Raw genomic sequence first — 13,874 nt, 5'->3', positions numbered from 1 at the left:
AACTATTCATCTGTGTTACTAAAAGAATCCTAGAGATGTTACCTCGGCATCTTTCCTCACTGGAGCAAAACGGGAATTTCAGAAAGCCCTTGAAGCTCAGCCTCTGAGTTCTACAACCCCCTAAATTTAAGCTACATGGATTAATCCCCTAAATTCTTGGGCGTCAAAGGCATGCCACTAAATAGGTCACTAAAGGCACCACGGAAGCCGAAAAAGGAAAGAGCGCCCTAAAGGAAAATGGCATTTAATTGGGAACTCAGAGACATCTGTCACTCTTTGTGACAAGCGCAAAAAAAAAAAAAAAATCCTTCGCACATTTTGTGATGCACAGGTGGTAGGGACCAACAGCTGAAGTTACCCGGCGCTGTGTGTAGGCAGGGCCTTCGGGGGTGGGAAGGATTGAGAGGCTGATTTTGCAGGGTGTGCTTTTTCGTTCTGAATATCATTAGAAAAATGTCTGGGGCCAAAATGGTAACCTAAATGCCATCAGTGCAGCATTTAGGATGTCCACCTTGATGACCTGGGGTATGCAGCCACCTAAAGAACAGGTCGTGCGTAAAGTTGGGAAAAGCAATACTGTGTGGGTCTCGCTGCTAAAAACAAAGCAGAGTGCCACCTCTGGCCTCTAGGTTCAAGCCGGTGTGCTCGCCCCTGCGGGGAGGGCCTGCCCCTGGAGCATTCGGCTTTAATGAGCTTCCCAATCAGCTCGCGAGGGGCAGGCGCGCTCCCTCCCCGGCGGGTCTGCGTCCTCCCCCTTCCCGCGCGCGCAGCACCCCATCCTCCACTTCCCTTCCGTTCCCTCCCTGCCGCGGCGGAATTGAGTCCAAGGCAGGATCAGGTTCCCCGCCTTCCAGTCCGAAAATCCCGCCAAGGGAGCCGCCGCGCAGAGGAAACCCCGAACTGAAGCCAGGGGAAGAAAGAGACCAGTGAGTCAGTCGCCCGCCGGGAGGGAGGGAGCGAGCAGCAGACCCAGCGACTCGGGTACCTGGATCCCGAGCAGCCGCAAATCTCGCCCCTTTCAACAAAGGCAGCCTGAGCGCAGACGGCACGTTTGCAACTCAAAGTAAGTGAAAAGGGGTGCGCCATGCTCGCAGGTGTCTCCAGTCGAGTTTCCTGCGCCTCCTGCCACTTTTCGGGGCACCAGCAGGTGATGATGGAAGGAGTGGGAGAGAGCAGAGGTTGCCTCGGTGGCTTTCCTGGTGGGGCTGCTTTCAAAACTGATCTGCTCCAGAGGCAAACCGAGGTGTGTTTGGGGGAGGGGGGCTCAGGTCAGGATAGTCAGGGTGCCCAGAAATCAGTGGAAGGCAAGCAGCCTTGTGATCCCATGCGTGCGTGCATTTGGACAGTGTTTCTGCTACCGGCTGGAGGACACCGCGGGGGCTTTGCTCTTTGTAAAACATGCCCGACTAGGTGTGTCTGTGGCGGGGTAGGGAAGAGAAAGTAAGGAACCTGAGCCGGCAGGCCTCCTTTGTCACCCTTTCTCTCGGCGCCCCGGGACTTGCCCGCTGATGACTCGTAGCTGGCATTTCTAGATTGGATGCGGGGGCTGGTTCTTCCCAGTGCCGGCTGACAGTAAGCATCTCTCCCAGAGCATCCAGTACTCCCTGTCCTGCCTACCAGCCCAGGGATGGTTCTAGAAAGGGTTAAGTCCAAAGTTTAATAGACACACCTTTACCCCTTTCTCTCATTTGATCGCTAATTTGAATAACTGGCCCTGTACTCTGGCACTTTAACTTCGAATTTCACCCACACAAGGCTAGGTATACTTATTACTAATTTGCCAGAGTCTTAGTTTTTGAGTTGATGTTTCTAGTAAGTTCACAAAGTAATTTTAAAGGGAGGAATGTATTTAACTCCCTCCCTACTTAACACATCTAGCACAAAGCTGAAGACACACACACACACACCCCGTTGTCCTTAACACAACACACAGACAAACTCAAGAACACACAACCAGTTTCTCTGCGCTCTGTTGTTCACTCCCCCCTATCTCTGGTAACACCGCTTTGCAAATTTGGGGATGCATTGAAAGACTAGGAGTGGCTTGTTGGGGGAGGGGTGGGGATGAGGGAGGAGAATGAACAATGTGAGGGACCTCTTGGAGCATCTTTTATCTTAGGCATCGTGCTTTGGCCGCTTGAGAAAGGCGGCTCTGTGTGTGTGTGTGTGTGTGTGTGTGCGCGCGCGTGCGCGTGTGAGTGTGCTGGAGGAAAGGGCCTGGGAGGAGATTCAGGAACTACCGCGAAGAGCTCTTGAACATCATGAAGCGATTTCATGGTCTTGGTGACTTGATGAAGCAGTGGAGACCCATGGCCCCTCGGTCAGCTGGGGGATGGAGAATATGTGGAAATCCTGCGGGGCACCGGGAGGGTCTCCCAGCACAGAAAATCAGGCTTGTATTCCCCCTCTCCATCACGCTTCTTTTTAGGTAAATTGTGCATTTTAAAGACCAAGTCGCTGTTAAAAATAAAAACAAAAATCTTTTACAGTCCAGTGAAATTCAAAGGAAATGAGAGCGGATGTTAGATACCGCTTTTATCCTCCTGGGGACATGAGTGTTTCCGAGTGGTGATGTTTGTGCTTGTACCCATTGTACTCTCTCACTGTACTTTACAGTTCTAGGGGGTGATCTTTTCTCTCCTGCCATTCCAGGCCTCCTTTAGGACGTTTTTCTCCTCATGTAGTGAATGAAAATCCTCTGTAGTAAGCACTGCCCACCTGAAGCCATGTGTGTGTCACTAGGTGCTGTAATCCAGCTGTCCCCGTGTAGACACGATTGCATTATGTGTCCAAAGCTGGAGCTGTGAGAGGCCTGGAACTACTGTTGATGTATAACTATCTTTTAAATGAGGCATTTGAATAAGAATGCTACCTTTAAGAGTGTATACAGTATAGCATGCGTTATACAATCATACATACTTCTGTGGTTTCCTAGACCTCTTTCCATAATATTTGGAGCGATCCATTGACTTAATTTGTTGAAAGTTTCCATGTACCTTATTTGGCCTTTATAAATCGCAATATGTTGCAGTCCTCACATTTCTTTATGGGCATTTTTGTTTCACTCCAGTAAAACCAATGCCCTGGTTTGCATTTTCACAAAACCTGATTATTAGCAATAACCTGAAAGAAATAAGGTCTCCAAATAGTGTGTTTTATCAATAAAATCAATCTTAGAGATTAAATATTTTAAGTTTCAATGTTTTTTCCCCCATTGAAGATACGCTTGCTTTCTCACATGCATTTGGATCATATTCCTATTTGCCAGATGGTGGTTTTGTTACTATTCAAAAATTTTCTGCCCTGGCTGGGTTGCTCCATGGATTGGAGCATCGTCCCGCACACCAAAAGGTTGTGGGTTTGATTCCCAGTCGAGGCACATACCTAGGTTGCTGGTTCAACTCTTGGTCAGAGTGTGTACAGGTGGCAACCAATCAATGCTTCTCTCTCACATCGATGTTTCTCTCTTTCACTCTCTCTCTCCCCCCTACCTCTCTCTCTCCTTCCCTCCCTTCCTCTCTCTTTAAAATCAGTTAAAAATATCCGCAGGAAAGGATTAAAAAAGTAAATTCTTTTCCTAAGGAGACTGAGTTTTATTGGCTAACTCAAAATGGTGTATGTAGTCAGACAACCATAGATTGAGGGCCAGAAGTTAGAATTCAGAATATAAATTCCAGTTTTCCCAACATGTATGCACCGTGATAAGGAAAGTTGTTACTGACCCCTCTCCCGAAGGTAATGTCCACACTGAGACCACCCAGGGTGGCCAGTGAGCAAATGTGGTTCACACCTGCATGCCCGCAGCCCACTGTAAGGCGTGGTTCACTCCGGAGCATCGGCAGAGTCAGGGCTACCCACCTGCCCTTGTTCGGCTGCTTGCATGCTGAGCTCCTCTGGCTGCTATTCTAATGAATGATCAGGAGAACTTTTGCCTCCTCTTGGCACAAGGCCATGCCATTGCCCTGGGGTAAAATAATATTCAGATTTGGACCTTCTCTTTATGAGGTGGGCCTGCTTTTTTCCACCCAGAGTCAATTGGCTTGACTGCAATTTGGGCCATGGCCTCCCTTTGGAAAGTTGTTCTCCATTTCTGATGTTTTTGGACAATTCTAGTTTCCATCCACGGGGCCATTTTTTTCCATGCATTTCATGCCAAGCTGCTACGTGGCATAGTTTTCCAGGTGTCATACGCTCTTTCTAGATTGTAAAATATAACAAGCCTTTTGTTCCTCCTTATTTTAGCACTTGGTGAAAACCCAGACGTCGTTTTTCAATACAAAGAGAGTGCTGCCTTTTCCAACCTTTTGTTCCCACTTCTTCCAGCTCTTCTGCTCACCTGTTCCCCCTCTTCTGGCTCTCCTTTCTCTTCTTTCTGATCCAGTTGCCATCACTTCCCATCCAACAAGCCCCGTGATGACTTGCCTAATTCCTTTCCCCGATCTGGGATGGCAAATCTCCATGTGTATACATGTGTATCAGGGATGGTTGCCCATATCTTGGATTACATGGGAGGTTGACCCTGTAATTAATAACCCTAGATTGAAATTAAGGTTGAACTTGACTCCATTCGATTTTATTTTTTTTTTGACTCAGGCTCTGGCTAAGATCATCTGACACTTGCATCCCTACATTAAATGTTGCCTTTATTCTCTCCGCGTCTCAACTACAGTGAAGGTGCGGAGCCAGGATGACTCACCTGCGTGGCTTTCTCCCTGAGCCTGCCTCAGCCGTACAAAGTTTCTTGCTGCAAGGGCAAGTCAGTTCAATAGTGAACAATATTCACTAGATGGGTGCAAGAGGCCTGCTACTGTGCTGGACAACATAGCACATTTAAGAACTGTTTAAGTCCTAGGTTTTTTTTTTTCTCTAGGGCTCACAATTCCAAATACTTTGTGTTTGGCAAATGGGGCTAACTTGTGAAATCCTGCATTGGAAATCTATTTGAAAGACATCTCAAACAAAGAAAATCCGCTACATACCCACCCATCTCAGAGAGAAACACTTCAAGGGTCACATTCATTTTGTTGAAGCAGTCAGTGGCTTTTGCATTTCTTCCTTTCCTTTCTCACACAGTCCGTGGCCTGCTAACATCGCCTTCTTAACCTCCGTGATTTATTACAATCTTAATTTTTTCCAACGTCTTTGGTCACTCCTCTCATTTTTTTTTTTTTTTTTTGCTCCTCCCACCCACCTCAATTTCCAAATGTGGACATTTCTTTTTGTTTTCTCCCGCTCTCTCCCAGGTCCTCTCCCCTTCCCCGCTCTCTCCCCAAATGCTTCATTGCCCATCAGGACCCATCTTTGAGTTTCTTCTCCAATTTTCGTTGAGAAAACTCTCCAATCTCTCCATTCTCTATGGAGTTTTGCTCTCACATTTTTAATTGTTTTTTTGGATGAATACTGAAGGAAATAATTTGAGCACGATCCTGTTCAGAGAAGGAGGCTGAAGGAAAGGACTGCTTATTATTTTATTTGTATCCCTAACAGACCCCTACACATATCGACTGCCCTACAACTGTGTCGGGCTGGGTGCCAGGGCATTGGGAGGTAAATCAGTATGCCTTTAAGCAGCTCCCTGTCTAGCAATGTAAGTGTGGATACTAAGATTAAAACATGAATTAACACAAGTTAGAGTAAAATATGTACACACCAGATTTTTGTCTTAAGCAGTTCCAGTGACAGAGATAAAAATAAAACATTTTTTTTTCCAATGAGAAAAAGGAAAGTAACTCCTAAATGGCTACATGGGGAGAAGGTGATAATATTTATTTCAAAAGCATCACTGTCTTTTTGTTGCTTTCATGGCGTTTATTCTGGAAGAGCAATTGAGCTCTCCATTCCTCTGTGTTTTCGTTTCACATTTGCCACGTAATAGAGCAGAACAACAAGGATTGAAAGTGACATCTTAAGAAATCAGTCTGGTGGTTTAGAATAAACATAATTTTAAAGGCATGGCACCTCCCCCTAGATGTTCAGGAAAATTTACACCAGACGTAAGACGACTGACTGTTCTTCAGTGAAACTAGAGACGTGGAGGCGAAGGACGCAAATCCTCCAACGTCAGCTGCGGAACGCGCAGGAAACTGTAAATGGGCGGAGGTGCAGCAGGGAAGGTTTTCCCCGGCAAATCCCCCCTCTAGGGGGCGCTCTCATTCTCCCTGCCTCTTTTTTTTTCACCCTCTCCCCAACCCTCCCAGTGACGTCAATCCCTGCTTTCCCAGCAGAGTTGACATTGGAAGAATACACCTTTTACTCACCATTATCACTGGCTCTGCTCCATCCACACCACGCACCCCTTGAAGGCAGGGACCTCTCATTCATCTCAAGAACCTTAGAATATCCAGCATAGACCCTTGGAATGCCCCCTCCATGTCTGGCATCTAAGTGAAAAACATGAGTAAATGACTCTGAATACCATTCTTTCTGCCCCTCCTGCTCCAAAGGCCTTGACTGTCTGTCCTCAATACCTAATCCCCCTAAATATCACCTGGTGCCCATTTCCAGTGTACACCTGAGCACCCCCATCTCAGTCCTCACACCTCTAGAAGAAGCCTCTCCAGCTCCCCTTTCTTCATCTCCTTCATCCCAAAGCTCATGCATACCTGCCAGCTCTCTGGAGTGTCTTCCTAATCATATCCCACCTCCTTCACCTTAAGGCTGCAAAGCTTGTGCGGCCTCTGATAGAGAGAGAGAAATCCAGCCTCCCTCTGTGCCCAACCCTTGAATTCCAAGCTGGCAAGACTTGGAAGCCTGCTCACTGGAAGCATGCTCATCGTAGCTCCCATGTGGCTATAAAACATTGGCTTTTAGAACTTTTCACGTTTTTTTTCTCATTGCTTTGTTGTATCAATTCTGTTTAGGCTGGGCAAGATTTTTTAATTGATAGGGACACATAAGCTTAGAGAGGTTAAGGTGAACCCATTAAATGCCATTGAAACGAAGGTCTGACAATTCTTAATTTGGGGTTTTTTTCTTCTCTGTAATATAATGCCATCTCTTTTTTGGCCAGTTAATTTTTTTGTTCCAGTTGCTTTATGGGGAGACGCTAAACTCCAAGGTATGCTCAGGAAGAGCCCAAATAACCTAGGGTGGTGGTTCCCTGTCTTCAGTGTATATCAGAACAACCGGGGTCATGTCGAAGCATCCAGACTGATGCCTAGCACCCATCCCCAGAGATACTGATTCGAGAGGTGGAATCAAGGAACCTGGACATGTGACATCAGGATGCAGGTGACACATTAGGAACTTTAGCCCTGACACCCCAATATCTGAGCTTCAGGGCCCAAGTAATTGAAGTACAAACCGCAGCTACACTACTTCCTAGCTGTGTGACCATCAGCAAATATCATGGTCTTTCTTCAAGTTTCTTCTCTCTGAAGTGAGGTCGCTAGGGCTTACCTTCTGGGGTTGACATGAGCGTTAATTTGGAAAATGAATGTGAAATACGGACCCCAGTCTGATTGCTAGGGCGGCTTTGATGAACATGGTGAATATGCTGGTTATGGGGACCCAGCACCTGAGGAAAGTCCACCTTGCTCTGCTTCCCTCCCCCACTGCCTTGTTTCTCAAGCCCCTGTTGGTTCCCTAACAGACTGAGGGTCAAGGTTTGGATGCGGGAACCTGCCTTTATTTCACCAAAGTTCTGACTGTTGTTTGGTATGGGATGCAGAATATGTCACTGAACCTTCTGGAACCTCAGGTGGTCCACTGTGAGATGATGATGATGCTGATGGCACTTCCTGCTTTGCTTGCCTCACAGGTTGGTGGTAAAGGTAAATCGTGATGATGCACTGTTTATAAACCATAACCTGTTACCCTAAATGTGGCTATTATTAATAAAGTCAGTAGGGCCAGTTCTTCTTCCTTTTTTCCCAATTCTGCTGCTTGTCATTGTCATTTTTGCAGGACACCCAGAGATTGTTGGAGATGCTGGAAGGTAAGTTTGAGTAGGAGGGAAGAATTGGGACAGGGGTGAAGAAAAGGAAATCTGGGTCATAGTGAAAAATCAAGTGAGTAGACGATCCTAAAAATGATCTTTTGCTAAATATTATGTTATTGTTCTTCCTAAGAGTTGCAAAGATACATACCAAATTTTTCAGTTGGTTCTTTTCAGTAAATTTAGGCCTTCACAGTTGATTAGTAGCGCTTTGTTTATACTGTGAGCTGTGATTCTCACACTTTGACGAGCATCAGAAGTTACCTGGAGATCTGGATTCTGAGTCATAGGTCTCCTGTGGATTTCTAAGAGTCTGCATTTCTAACAAGCTCCCTGGTGACGGAGCCGCTGGCCTAGGGACCTCACTTGGAGTAGCCAAGTCCAACAGACCTGAGAGGATGGGAGAGAGATCAGAACTCTCTGATTATAAAATCCATCGCTTAATAAAAACAATGAAGGTCATGCACAATAACACTTCCTGCTATAAGCAAAAGCTGCTTACGCCTATGTCTTCGTGTCTGAATAATATTCACAGTGGTTGGTTCTTATAAAAGAAATTTGCAGTCACCATCTGAATTGCTGTTCACTCATTTGAAGCTTCTCAAGAGTAAAAGGCCCCTTCCCTGCCAGACATTGGGTCCTGGCCGAAAGTGCGGTCTTAGAAAATGCCCCTCAGGTCAAATAGCCCGTGATGCTTACCTGTGCTTTTGGTTTACAGGATTGCTACATAATAAATACTATCATGTTTTACTGGTCCAGTCAACAAGTGTGTTGTGGCTGTGTTGCCAATAATAAGCCTTCTTGCCTTGGTAGCCTAGCTGGTATCAGGTAGGCTACCAAGGACCAAATGCCAGGGGCCTTTTGGTGTGGACCAAAGGTCTCAGGACCAGATGTCCACTAATTGGCTTCTCGTGAAGTGTGAACTCAGCTTCCTTACTGGTACTTCCGCCAGAGCCCTTGCCTGTAGCGGGTGAATAAGTGATCCAAATGCTGCCTTCTTAATTTGCCCCACAAGCTAGTGAGAAATGTTTAGGAAACTCCATTCTTAATACAAAAGAGATACAATGCAGTATGTTTTCTTTGTGCCGGAGTATCCTCTTCTTTAGGTTTTTAACATCTATTACTCCCTTCGATTGTTTCCTTCCAAACTCGAATGGAAGTGGAGCAAGCATCATCTGTTCACGTGACTTCCTGGGGGACATTGGGCTGCTGGAAAGGAGCCAGAGCTTTTTGGATTCTGGATTTAATCAAGAAGGAACATACCTTGGTAGCAAGCTTGGAGACAATCTTTACTCTGACTAAAACAATGGGGGACCAAAGAAAACTTCAATACAATGCTTTCACAAGGGCCTTCCTAATTGGCTGATAGTAAGGCCTTTTCTAAACCTAGCTACCAGGCTCTAACTCCCAATAGCAGAGAAGCATCTCTGAGGTTTTAGCATGGAATGGTCTTGAATTCTGAGTGGGCGTCTGTCAGCCAGCCAGATGGGGTCCCTGTTAAGCTAAGAAATTGGATCTTTGGCTTAAAATAAAAGAATACCCTGCAGCTTTGGAGACTCTTATGCAAGGATCCATTTAGTTCTCCAAAAAATATTTTCTTTAAAAAAGAAGTTGCCTGCTGTGTGCACTGTATTTCTTTAGACATAGTCCAAGGGGTTCAAATGAAAAAGCCTGAAGCTGCTACGGGAAAGAAAGCAGGTAGCTTATTAAAATTTTTTAGTAGGTAGTTAAATTTTGAAACAGTAAAATAAAGCCTCTTTTCCCCATATTCTATTCTTGGTTATAATATCCATTTAACTATTAAATTCAGTGTTTCTGGCAGTGTGCAGAAATGTCCAATATAGCTCCATGCACGTCAGATTTGTGAGAGGTTAATTTTAGTCATGTAAAAATCATGAACGGGGGTTTTTCATTGTTGTGTTCGTTGTTAGGAAAACACAAATATGAGCACATTATTTTATCTCATTCTAAAGAAAAACAAGATTGAGGGTTTTTTTAAAGAAAAAGAAAGAAAGAAAGAAAGAAAAAACTCCTCATCCTGCTCAAAATAGACACCGCTATTAACATTCTGATACACTTTTACAGTTTTTCTGATGCAACTTTCAAAAATAGCTGTTTCAGTAATTGTGTCCTGCTTTTTCAGTCAACATGATAACTCATGCGTGCTGTATTTTTAATAGCTGCACACGCGTTAACATGTGCGCTGGTTTCTATTAAGGGGCCACTTAAGGTGTTAAGTCCATTTATTTTGCTTGACATGTCTAAATTTAAATCATTTTAAAAAATTGTAGTAAATTAATATTATGGACTCATAAAAAATGTTGGAAATAGAAGAATGCAAACAAACTTAATCCCATGAATCAAACAACCAAACAAAAAGCCCCTTTGTCTCAGCAAAGGATGTGCTGTTTTGATGGGAACAGATAATCCTGGGGAGCTTCACTTGTGCCAACTGGAGGTCAGGCTGAGTAAACATTGTCTTCCACTCTTAGCCTTGAGGACCCTCCCAGATACATCTCAGGGGTAAAAGTCTCCCCAGGGAAGCCACAGCTGCCTGAATCCACCCAGGTCCAATCTGACCCCGTGAGCAGGTCCCACGAGACTGGGGACCCTCTGAGCAACTCTGGGCTAGGAGGAGTGGGCCTAATGCAGGACAGGTGGGCACGCTGTGGGAGCAGTGGACCTCTTTGATTCATGTCCCTCCAGGGCTTGGAACCCTTTGGGTGGTGATTTATTTACTGTATTATCTGGAATGACTAGTGTACAGCTTGGCTCTAGTTTAAAGTGAGCCTGAGCAAATCTGGGTTTGTCAACCGCATTCCTGTTTGTAGAGGAGGGATGATTAAACTTAACTGCTGGTGTCTTCGAGGCCATGTTGGAACTCCCACGAACTTGAGCCCAAATGGTTTTGAGCCTTTTTTAATTGTTCTTCTATTACAGCTGCCCCAATTTTCCCCTGGTGCTCTCCCCTGATCCTCCCCCTACCCACCTCCCATAGATAATCCGCACTCTGTTGTCCATGTCCATGGGTCATTAGTACCTGTTCTTTGAATAGACCCTTCCCCTTCTTTAATAGCTGTGTTAGTCTGATGGTTGGGATCACCGACTTTGCCCTCTGATCTGCGATATCTGGGGATCTGAAGATGCACCTCAAGTTTGTCATCAAGGAATTGGGCTCAGAGAAATAGATCCAAAGCAATTCAGTAGGAATAAGTGGGCAGAGGTGAATTTCTCCCAGTTTCTCTCCAACCAGACCCACATTTCCTAACAGCAAGCTAAGTGTGGGTTTCTAACATCATACCCAGCGCTGTTCTCTTGCAGGAAATTAAAATGAGAGTGGTCAGCTTCAAAGGCTGCAGAGCCGAAGGTGAAAGAAACAGAAGTACACTTGAACTTAGACCTTAGGGAGATCCTCCAAAAATCTGATAGAAGCCCTGTGCTTGGAGAGAGGAACGTCAGACCTCGCAGGGAATTGTCTTAGACAGGGTTGAGGTGCCTTCACTGCAGGTGAACTTTGGGTCCTTGGGGCCTGTCTGGCTCTCATGGGGTTTGCTAGGAGATTTCTCTGGGGTGGACTTGTCTTGTTTGCTTTCCAGATCTGGATGCCTCAGTCCAGCCCTGGCTCCTTCTTGTTCTCCTCAGAGGAAACCTTTGAAGACAAAACACTATCGGTTGTTCCCGGCAAGTGTTCCTGCCTCAAAACAGGAACTCCTTCTAACCCATTGCTTCCCCATGTCTTCCCCACTTTGGGGGTGGGTGGTTAGGAAAGAGGGCCAAGGAGGAGACTGGGAGACTCCTTTTTAAGGGCTGGAGCATGACAAGAGTCCCTGTTGGCTGCACAAATGCCAGTGAGCTTCCTGAGTTAGTCTTCTACTGTGACATCTGTTTACCAGCTGCAAAGTGTCCCATTAAGCATCTTGTTTAAATCAGAAAAAGTTTAGGGTTGGACTTTTCTATCGAGAAGTTCAACTTCATTTTGAAGAACTAATATTTTGCCCTTGTCTGCTTCCTATCTCATGTTGACCCCTTCCTTATCTGATGTCCAGTTCCATACCAAGATGTAGCCAAGTTTATCATCCATTGAAACCTGAGCAAAAATAGCAAGTACAGGACAGGGGAAGGTGTGACCACTCTTCTTAAGGTGATTTAATGTTTCTTTGGTCAGATTAGCTTAAGTATTAGAAGGTATCTTCCTCAGAAGGGAATGGATTTCATTGCTTATCTACCCTGACATTGGATTGCTTATCTCCATTTTAGTTGACTTAGTAGGCAAAATCACACTTTGTTCCTTGAAAATGTCCTTATGTTTGTATCTGTCACGACTTATAATGTTGTAGTGAGACTGGAGTGTCCTTTGGACCTGCAGAAAGGCCAAGGACGTCTGAACTGGAAATGGTGAGAAATACAACCGCGAAGTGTAGACCGATTAGTACGGCTTTAAGAAGTAAGTAACCCAATTCTCCCAGAGGGTGGAAACGGAGAAACTAGGGGACAGTGGCTCATCAGATAGTTTGATTTTTACCAAAATGAGGACGAGGAAACACCCAATGAAGGAGGACCGTGTATAACTGAGGGTCATTAAGGTACATACTAGAAAGGATAAAACACGGAAATATGGAAGCAAATCTGCAGGCACAATAAATTCTTCAAGATGGCATGTAATGGACGTCATTTCCAATGGCGGTCTCCCAATGAAGACACTTCAGTTGTTAAATCATCTTGGATCATTGGTCCTTGACATGTAAGGGAAGTCGCAATATTAATTCTGAGTTTCAGCAGTGATGCATCTTGCCCTGGATCTCATTGTTCCTACTAGACTGCTAGATAATTGGTTCTAGTTCTTTTACTTCATCCCCTCCCAAATAGCAACTGGCACATAATAGGTGCTCAATTCATGCTTTTTGTTGCATAGAATTAGGATAACTTTTTACCTAGTTTCTACTTTTTCCCTCATCACCCCCTCCCCCCCTGCCAACCCTCCCGCCACCCACCCCTGGGAAGATTTCATATTAACTGGCTGCCCGAGCCAAACTCTGTGACACGAATGACTATTTTCTTTGGCGTCTTCAGGTTTTCTTTGCTGCTCTATCCTTCATACTCAGGATATTCCCCTTATCAATGTTCAGACACCCAGACGCCTGCCTACTGCAGTTTACTGTGTGACGACATCTTATATGCAGGCTTCCTGGTGGCCACTGGCATTGTTCCCGTCCCTTGAGGTACCCTGGGGACACATCGCGATAAGTCAAAGTTCAGGAACCCCCAGCATCCCCGAGGTTCTGAAGTTCCCGGGAACTTCTCGGGCCAAGGAGGAGCCTCCATCTCTTCTCACCGCTACTTCTAGAAGCTGAAGACTTGGCTTTGTTTTCACTGTTTCCTGTCCTTTTATCTGTGCACCATTTGTGAACTTTAATAATAATATCTAACATTCACTGAGTGCTTTCTAAAAAATGATGGGTTAAATGTTCCCCAGAACCCCGTGGGATAAAGACAATTTTCATCCTTAGTTTAAAAATGAGGCGGTGGGGTCTCAGAATGGTTAAGTAACTTGTCCAGGATCGCACGCTAATGAGAGAAACAACTGATACTGTAGTTCTGATTTGTCTAACCGCAAAGCTCTTAAACATCATGCTCTCCTACCTCCATCTCCCTGTTCCAGGACAAGGGCCCAGTGAGTATCTGAAGATGTTGTGGTTCCAAATTCCCTTCTTCCCCCAGCCAGTGTCCAGGAATACACCCTCTCGTGCACAAAGAGTCCCATCGTTAGATTTCTTTGATTGCATATTATTGTATGTCGTTTCATTCTCCATTGTTCTCTCAAGCATCAGTTGGCCTGGCCTGGTCAGTGCTGAAGAAGGGGCGGGTGGGGATATAGGCCGGAGGGTGTCTGGGAGATGCTCTGTCTGTTGGTCCAGCCTGCTAGCACCTGACTGAATTG

At 45.4% G+C, this 13,874-nt stretch overlaps 1 protein-coding gene across 1 annotated transcript in view; it reads left to right on the top strand.

Moving 5' to 3' along the window:
• The first annotated feature begins 689 nt into the window (after positions 1 to 689).
• The window catches only part of PTN (pleiotrophin), a 97,201-nt gene continuing 84,016 nt past the window's right edge, over positions 690 to 13,874 (top strand). Inside the window, exon 1 of the mRNA XM_024555006.3 lies at positions 690 to 1,063. The gene's annotated coding sequence lies outside the window, so the exon portion shown is untranslated. The remainder of the gene's footprint in view (positions 1,064 to 13,874) is intronic.

Source organism: Desmodus rotundus, chromosome 6 (assembly GCF_022682495.2).
Source record: "Desmodus rotundus isolate HL8 chromosome 6, HLdesRot8A.1, whole genome shotgun sequence".
In the NCBI taxonomy this organism is placed as follows: domain Eukaryota; kingdom Metazoa; phylum Chordata; class Mammalia; order Chiroptera; family Phyllostomidae; genus Desmodus; species Desmodus rotundus.
Note: the sequence above shows the minus strand (reverse complement) of the source record. Positions and strands in the feature narration are given on the sequence as shown.